We start from the raw sequence: 15,700 nt of genomic DNA, 5'->3' as shown, positions 1-15,700 counted from the left end.
ACTACAAAAGCTATTATTAGGTAAAGATTAAATCACTTTTCTTTTAAAATGTTACATTAGAGGGTAAAAAAAAACCCGGGAGATTCTGGATTTCTGCATTCAGTGAAGTTTAAAAGGCACCTAAAATGTTTTAATTCCACCGGTGAAAGCCATGTTTAATGGGGTTCTCAGGATACAAATACTTTTCATTTAGTCCTCTTATTCTTAAAGAGTATGGGTGGTTTCAGATGTAGTGTTTTCTGGAAAAATGCAGCATTTTTTGCTGTTTTCTAGCCATTCTCAACCCACAATTTTTAATAAAAAAAAAACAAAAAAACTTGGTGGCCAAATATTAGCTGTAAGACAACAGACAAACATGAAACACTAGAAACGGCAAATTTTTGTGCTGTTTTTCTTCACTTTTGGAACGTTTATTTATTTTTTTGTGTGTGTGTGTCCATGCTGTTTTTTTCCCCCCAAAATGCAGCATTCTCTTCTTCTGGTGTTTTCTTTTCATGCTTTTCCCCCTGGGCTTCTATATGGGAAAAGAAAAGGCACAGAAAAAAGTCAGTATGAGAAAAATGCCACAAACACAGGTTGAAAAAAATGCAATAAATTAATAATGTTTTATTACAAACCTTGCTAAAACTCACAAAAAAGTTTATGTGAAGGAATCCTGGGAGCCCTTTTCAATTTTACGCTGGTAAAAAAAAAAGATCTCCCTCCTTACGACGAAACTAAGCACATGTAAACATTTCAGCGGCACTCAAGCCCCCCCCCTTTACAACCTGTGTAACATATGGGACACCTGTACATTATTCAAAGAGGCTTTCTGACTGCGGCTAAGGCTTTTACCCCTACAGCCATGTCACATATACAACACAAATGTAACATGAAAAGCCTCTCAGTGCTATGTACAGCTGTGGAATGCGCTATTTATGTTTAAAAAGCGTAAACCCAATATAATGAATGCAAATTGAAAGCTTTTTGTTTGCTTTCCGTTTTTAAAAAAAAAATATTGAAATCAATTGTGGCAAAAAACGGATCCATTTAATTTTGTTTTAATTCTGTCTCTCTGCTCCAAAAACAGAACAGAGAGATGGAAAGCCAAAACGGAGATTAAACGCTAATGTGAATCGATCCTATCCTTTACATTGTAAAGACAGTAAAAAAGAACCATGAGGGTGAACCAATTGAAATCAATGGGTTGTATTTGCTGCGTACTGCGTGCGCAAAAATTGCCAGCACAAATACCCTCATGTGAGGCTGTCTTAAGACTTAGTGCCAGAGTATACTGTTAATTTTGCAGGCAACAAATAGTGTATGTAGAAGGGTAGTACACAGAATGGCCGGTAGACAGGCATTATGATACCTGTAGGTGTGGCAGGAAGTAAGATAAAAGGATCAGTTCCTGCCACACTCAGGGAAAAGTTGGCTTCCAGCCACAGTAGGAGGCTGTGCAGCAGTCATCAGGCATTTGGAGCCTCATGTCCGTGTGGACCAGTCTGGCTGTTGATAAAGGCTACTATAGCCGAAACGCGTTCAGCGCGAACCTGTGAGCTGTATGCTTTTCTTACTTAATAAAGAATGACATTTTTTTAACGGTAGCAGCTCCTCTCCACTTCTATTTTTATTTTTATGGAATTTAGCCGTTTGCCGTCGGCTGCTTGAGGACGGAGCTCCTGTTGAATCTCAGATCTCCCTGCAACACTGGAAGATACTGCTGGTGAGGTGAGCCCATATTTCTTTTTTGGCTTATGGACCAGTCTGGGCCTGTCACAAGTCTGACAGATGAGGGCATGCTTTAGACACCCTGGGTAGTGGATGGTGATGGTGACGTTGTGGGTTGTGAACCCTGAGGAATTGTACATACCAGTGACTGCTGTATATGAAATAAATACTGGCAGGCGTCATAACTTAAAGAAACTGCACATTATGATGTGTGCCAAGTGTGTCAACTATCCTGATGTAATGATGGTGATCTGAGATGCAAGACACCCCAACTTGCCACATGTACTATAAGGGACCTTTTACATGAGATAGAATATTCCAGAACAATGGTTACCGTGCAGATTTTGATGCAGAATTAGAAATAGCAGAATTCTGCTGGCAATTCCGTATCAAAATCTAACCTTAGTTGTGAAGACGTTGGTGTGGAATTCCAGGACGGCATATTCTGCAACAGTGTTGCAGAATATTTTGTCTTGTATGAAGTTCCCTAACACAGACAAGCACAGTCACTAAATACTATAGACACCTGGAAAACTACACAGCAAAAAGCCCCCTAAAACGGGATGACCTGTCAGGCACAGATGCCCAAAAGGTCGTCCAAGCAATAATTGTTTCTGTACTTTTACACAGGAACGGCCATCGCTCAGTAAAAGGAGGTGGATTGTTCCGGCCGGCCGCCTCCATTCACAATAAACAGGCAGTTGTTCATAAGTTAACTGCCTGTTTTCACTGGCCGATCCGTCGTTCGTTTTTCGGCATGCATAAACTGAATGACGAACAAGAAGCAAACAAATTCTTGCTTGTCGTTCAATCGGGGCAGGCATTTACACTGAGCAATAATTCTTCAGATTCCTACTGGATGTGAGAGTCTGAATGATTGATCAGTGTAAAAGGGTCCTATGCTCATACTGACAACCTACACCACTGTGTCCTGACCATGTTTTTGTGTCTGTAATGTGTTTGTAAGTCCTCAATACATCTGCATGTAGTCATTTGATGGGAACTATCATTGCTGACTTCCCAGGAATATAACTCTCTTCTGATCATGCGATGGACACACAGGTGCGCGGCTCCTTGTAATACACAGCTCTGTAACCTGCGTGTCCATCCCCAGGACAGATTTGTAGCCACAAAAAGGAAACTATTAACCATTGATCTTTTGTAGAACATCAGTGGTTTAAGATTAGTTCAGCTGTATGCACAGAGGCGAGTGTGAATTGCGCCAGAGATTCTCGGGTGTAACTGACATCACACATCACATGGATACTCTGTCCGAGCACTGTGCAAGGAGTGGGACACACATGTCCTATCCTAGTGCCATGATAATAGGACATGCTACGATTTTTCAAATTTGAACTGTCGGTCCAAGCTAAAAATAATTAAAGGGGTTTTACGTGGAAAATATTACTGATGACCTATCCTCAGGATAGGTCGTCAATAGTTGATCAGCTGTGGTCCGTCGCTCAGGACCCTCACAGATCAGCTGAGCGGGTGCATGCTGTCAGGGCCGCAAATACACAGTGGTCAGAGCTGAAGCAGCAGAAGTCTCCGTGCCGACCTCTGTGTAGTGGCCGGCGCTTGTAAAAGCAGACATGACTCTCATTGAAATTAACGTGAGCTTTGACTGCAGTTACTAGCGCCGGCCACTTCACAGAGGTTGGTGCGGAGACTGTAGCTGTTTCAGCTCCAACCTCTGTGTTATTGCGGTGCTCACAGCACGGGCCACGAGTGACAGACCGCAGCCAATCAACTATTGATGACCTATCCTAAAGATAGGTCATAGAATCATAGATCTATGATTGGGTCATCAATAGTATTCTCCCTAAAAAACGCCTTTAATGTACAATACACTATTGAAAACAATGGGTTTTTACAACACACAAGATCTGTGCATTACGCAATTGCACAGAACTTGCGTTTTATTCTCGACCGTATAAATGCAGCATCTCTATTCTATGAATCCATTGTTCTCGCACACATTTCACGGGCTGTCGGCATGAATACAATGTAATCAGCCACTCCAATGCAGAACACAGCGTGCGGTGTCTGTTATCTACTCTCAGGCTGAACAGTGGGTATTAAGCTCACCTTAAAATCATAGATCAGCCAAAGAGTAAATGATGGTTGCATTTACACGCAATAATTATCACTTATATGCCATCGTTTGAACAAATCTTTTGCGATAATCATTGCGTGTAAATGAGGCTTTACTCTGTAATGTCTTATTTTGGCCCATTCCTTAAGCCTCATTTACACGCAATGATTATCGCTCAAAATTCATTCAAGAAATGGCATATGAGCGATAATTGTTATGTGCAAATGCTGCCATCGTTTACTCTTCGTCTGAACGATGATTTTAAGGTGAGCTTAAAATCCATCTTTCAGCTGGGGAGAGATAAGAGGGACCGCATGCTGTGTTCTGCACAAAAGTGGCTGATTACATTGTATTCAATGTAAGTAACGGCCATTTTCTTTGATTGTTTTTAATTTTATATTTCCCCTTCTGTGATGCATTTATATTAGTGTAGAACCCACTACATTGCAAGGAACCGTGAAGTGGTTAGTGGGCTCATGTATCTTGGCCAACATCCAACCAATGCCTTGCATTTATTATCTATCATTCACATGCAGTGTGGCTTTACGACTCCAGGGGGAGCCCAGGGTGGCAGTACCAATGTGGTTCACTGATGGATATGCAGGGCAACCCGCCGAATTATCATGGCGTCATTAATAGGTTGCTGGTCTGCATGGTGAACTACATATATCAGAATGGTCTGGCACCCTGTATCTACTATGTGTGGGAGTATACACCAAGCAGCCACCCCCCTCATTATCAGGAGGCAGTGTGAGTGGTTGTCTTATCGGTGTCCTGCACAGGTGTTATTGGCTCCTCCATTTGGTAGTCAGCTACCTGCATGGTGAGAGGAGGATGCATCTATATGCACTCCTCAGTCAGTAAGTAACGGCCATTTTCTGTGATTGTTTTTAATTTTTTATTTCCCCTACTGTGATTAATTCACCTTAAAATCATAGATCAGCCAAAGAGTAAATGATGGTTGCATTTACACGCAATAATTATCACTTATATGCCATCGTTTGAACAATTTTTTTGCGATAATCATTGCGTGTAAATGAGGCTTTACTCTGTAATGTCTTATTTTGGCCCATTCCTTAAGCCTCATTTACACGCAATGATTATCGCTCAAAATTTATTCAAGAAATGGCATATGAGTGATAATTGTTATGTGCAAATGCTGCCATCGTTTACTCTTCGTCTGAACGATGATTTTAAGGTGAGCTTAAAATCCATCTTTCAGCTGGAGAGAGATAAGAGGGACCACATGCTGTGTTCTGCACAGGAGTGGCTGATTACATTGTATTCATGCCAATAGTCCATGCAAGAAGAATGGAACTGATTGCAGACCTCAGACCACTTGCTGTGTTCAGCAAACAGCTCCTGGAGGCTCGTTTACACGCAAATGAAGATGATAAATTGCTAAGAACATTAGTGTCCATTAGCACAAAATGATCACTAGAACTGTCAATCTTTCACTCTTTTGAAAGATTGTCTTTGTGTGTAAATGGGCCGTTACGGTCCTTTTACACGGAGCAAGAAAACGTTCACACGAGCAAACAATGACAGAGTTCGCCCATTCAGCTAGTTTATACAGGCATATAAGTTGTTTAAATTAGATCTCTCTCTCTCCTCCCCGCTCACCCCCGACCCCCCCCCCCCCCCCCGGAGCCTGCTCGGACCAGTATTCAGTTACTCGAGAAGAGCGATACTCGCTCGAGTAACTGCCTTAACCGAGCGTGCTCGCTCATCTCTAGTTCTTTTCTTGATGTTTTGTGTGTGAATATAAAGTCGTCTAAAGAAGCCCTTAATTGGGTATTTCGGCGATGGGACAATTTTTTGGTTTTAGCTTAGCCACTGTTGGAATTCTATGGGATAGTGCGTATAAGGCTTAGTGCGTTCCCTAGCTTAGTTTATAGTACTGTGGGGATGTGACGAGTTCTCTTTAAGAAGGTTTTAACAATTTAGCATTTACTGTCTTTACTTTTATTTCTGAGGACATCGTCCCAGTCAATAAGGCTACGGGCATCTCTTGCGACTTTGCCTTCCTAAAGTTTAGTATTAATGTTGTGGCCCCCGATAAAACTGTTTATTGAAAGACAAATGGAAATTTATTATAATATTGTCACTATTTATTTTTATTTGAATATGAACAAATAAGCAATGTTTTTTTGAACTTCACAGGATTTAAAGTAAAAGTGAGTCATTAAATAAATCACAATCTAAGAATTGAATATGCTACTTGTATGAGTGATTCTCAGGCTTCGTCTATCTGCAATGTAAATCACTTATTAGATTCTTGCTCTAAATACTTTTGTTAAGTTGGGTTATAGATAGAGATGAGCGAATCTACTCGTTTTGAGTAATTACTCGATCGAGCACCACGATTTTCGGGGATTCCATAGTTGGGTGAAAAGATTCGGGGGGTGCCGGGGGCGGGGGGAGGCGTGGCGGAGCGGGGGGTAGCAGCGGGGAACAGGGGGGAGCCCTCTCTCTCTCCCTCTCCCCCCCACTCTCCGCTGCAACCCCCCACTCACACACGGCGCCCCCCGAAAAAGGGGCGTGGCCGAGTAGGTTCGCTCATCTCTAGTTATAGACTCTTAATGAGCCACTGCCAAAACCAACATCACAGTCCTCTATCCTACTCCAAGGTCCTTCACTACTCAGTCACAAATGGAATATATACATTCCTATGCAAGCTATAATTACTATGATTCCCTCTATATTACCAATTCCCTTGATCGAATTCTCTTAACCTAAGTAGAGGCAGAAAACATTTTACATTTTAATGTAATGATTTTGATAAAAATTTAATGTCCAGATGACCTGGCAACATCAAGCAAGAATTTATAGAGGAAAGTTCTTTATTATGTCACAGAAGATGCACCCCAACTTGGACCTTTAAACCTTAAACAATCAGTACACACGTGTACCTGGGAATATAAAAATGTGATTGTCCCCAGCAAAGTAAACCAAGTAATCTTGTAGATTTGATGCCTTTTAATGGCTAACAAAAATACATGATGTTATTGTGAGCTTTCGAACCTCTCAGGATCCTTCCTTAGGCAGAAGATAAAAATACGCCTCATAATGGGGGGCAACCGTGTTTGAATTGCGTAATCCGCAATCGTTTGCCATTCCCAATCTCGGAATGGCAAAATATTTACAACCATTTTTCTCAATCTGTTTATGTTCGTGTAGCGAACATCGCGTCAATCTAGTTACCTGTAAAAATGCACAGAAGCTTTGAGGAAGGAGGACGCCCACTCTGGACATGGCAAATTGTAAAACAAGCATCCTACTTTCAAACTTTTAAAACATGCATGTTCTTCCAGAACTTTTACATTCACAGGTCAAAGGAGTTGTCTGTGCTAAATAACCCCCTTTTCATATACCCTGCATAAGACCTCCCTGTCCATAAGCCAGAACTCCTACTTAGGGTAATGATTCTCACTCATTGTTCATGCATTTGTTTGTGTTTCAACGGAACAATTATTGTCCAATGTCATTTGTTTGACTGCTTTTCTGAACAATAATCGTTCCATCTAAACAGCGCATTAGTAGCGGCCAAACACCTTTGACTGAGAAATAGGGTGCTGAAATTCAACATGCACAATAGTACTTTCCCATGACATCATCTATTGGAGGAGAGCCAGACGTTCCCCACATACATAAAATAATTGACTTGTGGCATCAAAAATGGCAGGTTCAGATGACCAGATGGGGAAAGAGACAGGGCCGTGGGTAGGAGTGGAGCCTAACCCTACACTGTTCATAACATATCCCAGCCACAGTCCCACCCTTGTGTTCTACACATATACTCTTCCAGCCTTGGACAGGTTGCTACAGGCTTCAGATACCACAGCCACACTGCGGCATTGCTGGACAACCCCTATAACTCTTGATCTGGACTCAATTTATCAATGCATTTCAAGATTGGCCAATTGATTTCACCTGCAGCAGCTTTTTTGTCAAGGAAATACTCAAATGGATAGGGGTTGTCCAAAACCAGAAAAACACATACAATTGTAATAGTTAAATATGTAGTAAATGAATTAGAATACTTTTACACTTATCATCGATTTCAAATAATAGAAGACTAATATTGATGTATATTTGTGTGAATTCCAAAGAAATAGGAGCCCACATACTATTCTTGCACGGGATCCCTCAGTTGTCTATGTCCTCCTTGTTACTTATTGCCTTCTAAGTTGACAGAGGGAACCAACTTTTAGTACATTTTACCTTCAGTCTTGCATCAATGAATCTCCTTTATGAATCCCCCTTCAATTTATTATCATGTTTAACATCATGTTTCTACAACATTTTTTCGAAGACTAAAGACTCTCAAAATGACCACTTTTTTTCTTAAAAAAATACAAAAAGTTAAAAAAATAGCAAAATGAACAGAGGCTTAAAGAAACAAACTATTTACAACCTTTTTGCAGTTGGATGCAAATAGCTGGGTCTAGCAATCAATCTTCCTCCTGGCATGTAACACAGCCTTTACATCAGCTATGATGTCACAGCTGGCACAGCTTGCAGCAACAGTTAATGAAACACATGCCTAGCATTTGTTGCTGACAGGCATTAATAAAATCCTAATCTGTGGAAATTATGAAAAAACAACTTATTATGCAATGGGTTCCCACTTTGGCATGTGGCAGGCACAAGTACGAATTAAACCAAATCATGATTTACAAACTGTATTGCTATTGTGCACTTTAAGGATAATTACCCACTTATTTGTTTGATGTTCTAATAGCCTGGAGTCTCAGACAGGTTACTTCCTTTTTTGTGGGTGTTACCCTCATGTATTCTTTTATGTAGATTTTGGTAATACGAGCTTTGGCAGTGAGCGTGACGGCTGTTAAATAAGCAGACCTAGTTGGCTCGCTGCTGCGATGTAATGTTCTCCTGTAAATAGTGAGGTTAGGATGAAAACCATCGTAATGCTGCATACCACATGTTAAATTATAAAAACAGTATTTCACAAGACATCAAGAAAGTGGGGAATAAGTGCAAAAGGACACGGAGCTAAAATCACATCCTGTATGAAAGCTGGAATAATCGGATAGACTTGCCAAAAGTCCATGTGTTGTGTGGATGTAGAACATATTTGTGTTTGCTACACCTGTTCCAGAAAAATAGTTTTATGCAAATGAGTACGATACGAAAGAACTGATGAGAATCACTATGGTAAATTAGAGCAAGATAAAAAAAACAAAAAACAATACCTTAAGGTACATGGACAACATTTTTGTCTGATTTGTGGACCAAAAAGTTGGCCCAAATATCAGAAGAAAATATAACCTATTCATCTGAATGGGAGTATGAACATGGGCTTTTATTACTCCGATGACTAGTCCGCATAAAAAGAGTCACAGCATGCCCTATTTTTGTCCGATTTTCTGAGGAGAATAGTACACGTCAATGTATGGTCTCCCACACATTGGACAGCACATGGATGGGATATGCATGTGCTGACCAATGCGTGATGTGTGCGAGAATCTCAGCCGCAACTTTTTATTTGTCCATGTGCGTGTACCCTACGGCTGTATTCACATGAGTGATTTAAAAAAAAAATCTAATTGAAATCGCACAGTGATAGAACACATTGATTTGAAGGGGGATTTTCAAATGGGTATTTTTTTCTGGGAGGACAGTAAAAAAAAACACACGATATGTCCTATTTTTGTCTGATTTCTTTTTTAATGAAAATTGCAAGTCAAGTCATGATGTAAGTGCAAACTGTTTTTAACACATGTAACCATAGGGACCATAGAAAAATAGTATAGAGATCCAGGAAGGGCAGAGCCTGTGCATTTTTTTTCATGCATATGAAAAACAGATGGAAGTCACATGCAACAATTTAAAAAATTCATGAAAATTGTTTGAGAAATTGGACTGTCTTTTATGAACCAAAATCGCAATCGCTCATGGGAATACCATGATGAGGTTTTCGCATCTCAACCACTTGCTTTATAGAAATGCTATATAGATGAGAGTCCCACTTGCTGTGCTCCCATCTATCATCTAACAGGGGGTCTCCGGAGCGCCTTTGCTGATGCAAAAATACCAACAAGTTACAATGGCTTCAATAGAAAGGTGGCTTGTGCTTCCTCAGCTCTTTCGAAATAGAATGAGCCGCGTTCAAGTGTAGCTACTTCTCTACTTCTCCACTGGACATAAAGCAATAAGTGATGGCTGTAAATGACAAAAATCCATTTCCTTTAGTAGAGCACCTACTTTAGGCTACAGTTAAGGAACAACAAATAACTGTTAAATCAGTTTTAATTCATTGCCTGATGATGATGATGATTAACTTTTCGGTCACTCCATGGATTAATGTTCTCCATGCATTCTTGTCTTTCACCGTTTCTTTCAGTTCCGCGATTGCCATGTTTGTGGTGGCCTTGATTGTATCTAGCCATCTTGTTCTTTGTCGTCCTGATCTTCTCTTTCCACTGACCTTGCCAAGCATCAGTACTGTTTCCAGTGAGTTAGCGCCCATCACGTGCCCAAAAAAAGAGAGCCGCTGTTTGATGATTTTGGCCTCTAGTGATATTTTTGGTTTGACGCGATCTAACACTACCTCGTTCGTTGTCGTGGCGGTCCAAGGTATCTGTAGCATTCTCCTCCAGCACCATAGTTCAAACGCATCAATTTTTCCTGCTGTCTGTTTTTCTGAGTGTCCAACTTTCGCACCCATACGTCATTATGGGAAAGACGATTGCATTGACCAGTCTGGTTTTTGTTGCAATGCTAATATCCTTGCCTAGCAATTCATTGCCTAGCATTTTCTTAAACAGCCAGTCACATACTTTTCCATGTGATGTTGGACTATATGAATATCATCATTAGGGAATAGAGTGGGGTGATATAAGAGAATACAGTTGCATGATTATGTGCTGTGAAGAGGTGGTTAGGTTATTGGTGGAGAGGACACTATAAAACTTGGTTGAAAAGAGGCCTAAGTTAGGTTACGGGATTTGAAATTCTCATTCATCATTCAGTCAGGGCATGCATCTACACTCAACAAATTATAAAGGGCCCCTCATTTCTAATTTTAAAACTGCCTCTTGAAGCTAATTTAGTCAACAAACCATTCATAGCCACTCCTATGCACATATGCTTAATCCTACTATGCACAATGCCAAGTATTGGGAGGAGCAGGAAAACATGTGGAGCAGTGAAAATGCACTCTGTATAGTGATAAATCATGTTTCCTCATCTGGCAATTTGATGGATGACTGTGTGTTTTATGGATGACAGAAGAACAAGCCATGCTGAACATGTGGCTTTAAATGTAAAATTTGGTGGAAAAGAGTGGCCTGAGGGTATTTCTCATACTATGGGGTTTGTCTCTTAGCTCCAGTGAAAGCAAATCATAATGCTACAATATTCACATCACTTCTAAAAAATGTGTATGTTGTTGGTGCAGTTTTGGGAAGGCCTTTTGACACTCTATGGCTCATGCAAAGATTAAAATAGGGCAATCTTTTGGTGCTAGTAATACCATCACACCCCTAATCACCTGGAACAGGTGAGATGTGCTCTCAATCTCTGTTCCATGATACTTGAATTCAGGTTCCCTACACATTTTAGGACCTGTGGAGAGAGAACCACCACACAGATTCTTTAAAACTATTAAAATAATGGATGCAGCCAATTAGCGCTACTCTCTTCAGGAACCCTATAGTCATAGCCCCCCATAGGGACCACATATGTTGGCTGTCTAGTACATACACTTTTACTTTCGCCATATTATCATATTATTCAACAAATAGCGTAACAAAAGAAACTGACAAATGAAAAACGTAACATTTTGCAGTTTAATGGTTAAAACACATGATTATCTTTATCTTCAGATTTACCACATACCACTTACAATTCTGTCTTCTTAGATGACATAGGGCCTCTTAAGCATTAGGGCCTGGGTGAAGCTGCTTGCAAGGGAGTTAGTGTTGATTCCACCTTGTTCTGAACCCCCCTACCAAAGGTATGAACTGGACTGTGTTATCATTTGTTAAGTTATGGACTGCCAAGATCCTAGTGTTCCTAACTAGGACTGTTGAGCTTAGCACACATTATTGTTGCTCTGTTTTGCTGTGTTGTATGCTAACAACCCTTATTTAAAGGTATTGAGTAGTCCATGTGGTTAACTACATATTATGTTGTAATGAATGTGATTGACCCAGGGACACAGGTACAGATGCTGAGAGTAGTGCCTTATGGGTGTCACGTCCATGTGACACAAGAGCACCACGTTTAGCATGGGCACAGGGTGACATTCACACAAAATGCAGCTGTAGTACACCATGCACTGTAGGACAGTGCGCACCATTCCAGGAAGCCTGTATGTCTCGCCCGTGTGTCACAGGAGCACCATGCTAGCACGGGGCAGAGGGTGATGTACACACTGATGGTAATAGTAGTACACCACGCAATGCTGGACAGTAAGCACCACTCCAGGAATATAGAAGCCTGTCTTTAACTGAACAGGGAGGTGAAGGGTCCCTACCTGACAGCGGAGTAATTGTCCTGATAAGGACAGCCCCACTGTCTTCTTTCTCGGCCCTCACTATCCCTATAGGAACCTCTGGAGAGATGAACCAACACCGCAAAGCAAAACAATACAGATAACAAAAACAACTGACAGGATACTGCAGCACTTATCTGGATAAGGAGCAATTCACCCAGCATACAGGAACACCAGTCTCTAACCTCTCTTCTATGGAACTGAATAAGCAGCGGGAAGTAAAGGGAGGGGTAAGAATATAAAGCTCTCCACACCTGTAGATTGGAAGAGCAATTAGAGAACCACACCCCAACCTTTTCCCAGGAATGACTAATAGTCAGCATGCATGCATGCAGCATAGAGAGACAGCAACCAGCAGTCTCTGCAGAATGTGCATTAACCCTTTTCCTGAATAACAAGGCGACAGGTCTGAGCCTGCATCGAAGCCACCATGTGACGATGCTGTCGCGACTGAAAAGTTATGACAATGGGCCTTGTGAAAGTTGAAGTCCAAGACTATATATAATTGACTCTGCTTCATACACCCTTTGTCTGTTGTTATTGTGGCTTAGTGGCAGTGAATGGGACTGTGTCATTGAGCCTAAGACTGACTGGAGTCTGAGAGCCATACTTTCCTGTGAGATTGAAATTAGCTCCAATAAGCATACTGATACAACTAATCCAAAGACCATGTGATTATGTGGGTGATGATCTGATGCACTGACCTTTTGAATCATGTACTATGGCCTTGTGTGGAGCTATGACCTGGAGAGAGTCCCCTTCAACTAGCATCCCATATAAATTCTGTGGCTCTCGACTGCTACCTTAGTTGAACTCTGGGACAGCTCCAATTGGACCAAGTCATTGGATATAACCTGTTTTGTTTTATTTAAGTCAGTTAATTAAAAGAGACTATAACTAAGGAGCTAAGTGCCTTGCAAAGAGACCATAACTATTAAGCTGTGTGCCTACAGTGAAAGACAGTTTCTTGCTAATTGCAACCGCCAAGCTAAGTGCCCTCTTAAAGAGACTGTAACTGCCAAGCCTTGTACTATGACTATAGCGGCCAAGCTCTGCACCTTGCATAGACTCTATAATCAACGAAATGGTACCCATTGTGACTGTAACCACACCGTTTTGAGCCTCCCGTGGAGTAAAGTGTTCATTACTTTAATGTTGGTGTCCATCTCAGTTACTGGCTTTTCCTCCAGAGGAACCTGCAAGTGGTTCAAAGACAACACAATAATCTGACCCTCCCCATTCTTCCACCGCACCAACTATAGCTACACCGCTGGTGATTACTAGACTTTACAATCAGTGTTCAAACCACTAGGAACAGTTTGAAACTGAAACCTTACCATCGTGAATTGAAATAATTATTGCTTTTTTCACTAAGAAATGGAGCATTAGATCTGATATTATAGTCAATTTCAAATTTGTCCAACCAATCTTTTGCATCTCTTTAGCTTTTCCATTAAGTGTAAATGCCCATGAGGCATGCTATTTGCATTACATTGCATTTGCAGTCTTTAAAACAAACTGTAAATCCGTTCTTGTTTCATGTGATTGATGCTGTGTATTATAATACCACTATAAACCTCAAAGGGACTAACAGTGACAGTAAATTAAAGTTTTCAAGTCAGGCAGCATCTCAGCAGTTCTGTACTTGATCTTTAAACAGCCATCTATCCTAGATTACACAAATTGTAACCTTAACACAAAGTGCTCTCACTTGTGGCCTGTGCTTGTATAACTCAAAGGCCTTCTTCATTTCAAGGCTATTCCCCTGGTGCAATTTCATTTTACAGAGCACAAACACAAATTAGCACAAACATAATTCCCTAAACGATCTAGTGTATTTTACACAGTGCTCCGTCTGTTGAAGGGTAGACAACGGCCCCCATGTGTAGTTGAAACTCGGGGGTTTACGCATTAAGATCACATGCCTGTTAAGGTCATGCCCACTGACACACAGTCCTTTGCTGGGGAAAAAAAATCTCCTATGAATCACATGTCTTCCTATAATTGATTCATTTTACAAGTAGTAATAGGGAAATTCAAGCTGGAACGAGGACGAAAAGAAAACAATTGATTTTAGCTTAATCAATTGGAGGAAAAGTAGGTCTGTTCTTCATTTAGATGCAGCAAAAGATTCCCACAGGTCCATGTGAAAATGCCATAGGAAAAAGGAGAAAGAATTTAAAGGAATACTGTAAATTCACAGAACCTTATGTATTTTCTGGGAAATTGCTTTTGTCTTTTTATATTCCAATTTATTTTGGAAAAGTTTATTTGTGAAGTTTTACTTAGTGCTTTACATTCAATGGGATTTTCTATGACTTAGGATAGGCTTTCAATATTTCATCCCTGGAACCTACCGCTAATCAGCATATTTAATGAACTCTGTGTAGCCTTCATTGTTTTGACGGCACAGCCAGATACATATGAGCCTGGAACCTCAGCTCAATCCCATTTACTTGGCAGGAACAGACCTGTAGTACCAGGCACTGCCACCCGTAAAACTAGCCATAGTGCCTGTGTAAACAATGATGGTAACCAAGCAGTCACTGGAGTACTGTAACCTCTTATTTATGCTGGCTAGGAGGGGTCCGGGGGGTTGGACCCCTACTAATTAAATATTGATCGCCTTTCTTAAGTATAGCTCATAAATGTTGAGGTTGACCTCTTTAATTATACCACACCTGGTAGGGTAATTTATTATATATCAGTCTTCAAATGTGGGAATTAGGCCTCATGTTCACGGACGGGTTGCATTCTGCATGCGGGAGTCCGCGGCGGAATCTGACCCTGCCGGCAGTGGCGACCGCGTGTACTTCACATTTTCTGTACTGCAGATGGTCCGGGACACTCACCGTTGGACATGCTCAGTTCATATTTTTTAAAAAATCTCTTGCTTTTCCTGCAGAATCCGCAGACCGTCTGCAATATCATTTGCGGATGGGCCACTGATTGGATGGCTTCCATTGACTTCCATGGAAGCCGTCCGCATGGAATCCACGCTAAAATGGAGCATGCTGCAATTTATTTTCCGCATATGGAATCCAGAAAACAAATCCACATTTGTTAATTGAGGTGTGGACGCCCATGCTTTCCTATGGGTGGCTTGAACTGCGGATCTTCCGTACAGCTGCCCTGCGCGGAATCCTCAAATCAAATCCGCCCGTGGACATTGGGCCTTAGACTGATTCACATTTTAAAGAATCAAGATAATGAGCTAAATTGCCTCTGGACGAAAAAAATTGTTGATGCATTCTAGATAAGTGAAAGTCTTATAAAGAACTTTAAATGGCACAAAGTATATTAAGTATCAATTACATTAAAAACTAATGTATATCCTTGCCTGAAAAAGAGGCCGATGAATATATAAAATAGTT

The 15,700-nt window shown here is 40.9% G+C and overlaps 1 long non-coding RNA gene across 1 annotated transcript in view; it reads right to left on the bottom strand.

Moving 5' to 3' along the window:
- Positions 1-330: 330 nt before the first annotated feature.
- LOC136610783 (uncharacterized) overlaps positions 331-15,700 on the bottom strand; it is an 84,966-nt gene continuing 69,596 nt past the window's right edge. The window contains exon 4 of the long non-coding RNA XR_010790168.1: positions 331-514. This is a non-coding gene — a long non-coding RNA (uncharacterized lncRNA). The remainder of the gene's footprint in view (positions 515-15,700) is intronic.

This window comes from Eleutherodactylus coqui, chromosome 2, assembly GCF_035609145.1.
Source record: "Eleutherodactylus coqui strain aEleCoq1 chromosome 2, aEleCoq1.hap1, whole genome shotgun sequence".
Taxonomy (NCBI): domain Eukaryota; kingdom Metazoa; phylum Chordata; class Amphibia; order Anura; family Eleutherodactylidae; genus Eleutherodactylus; species Eleutherodactylus coqui.
The sequence above is the reverse complement of the archived record's forward strand: the minus strand, read 5'-3'. Positions and strand labels throughout refer to the sequence as shown.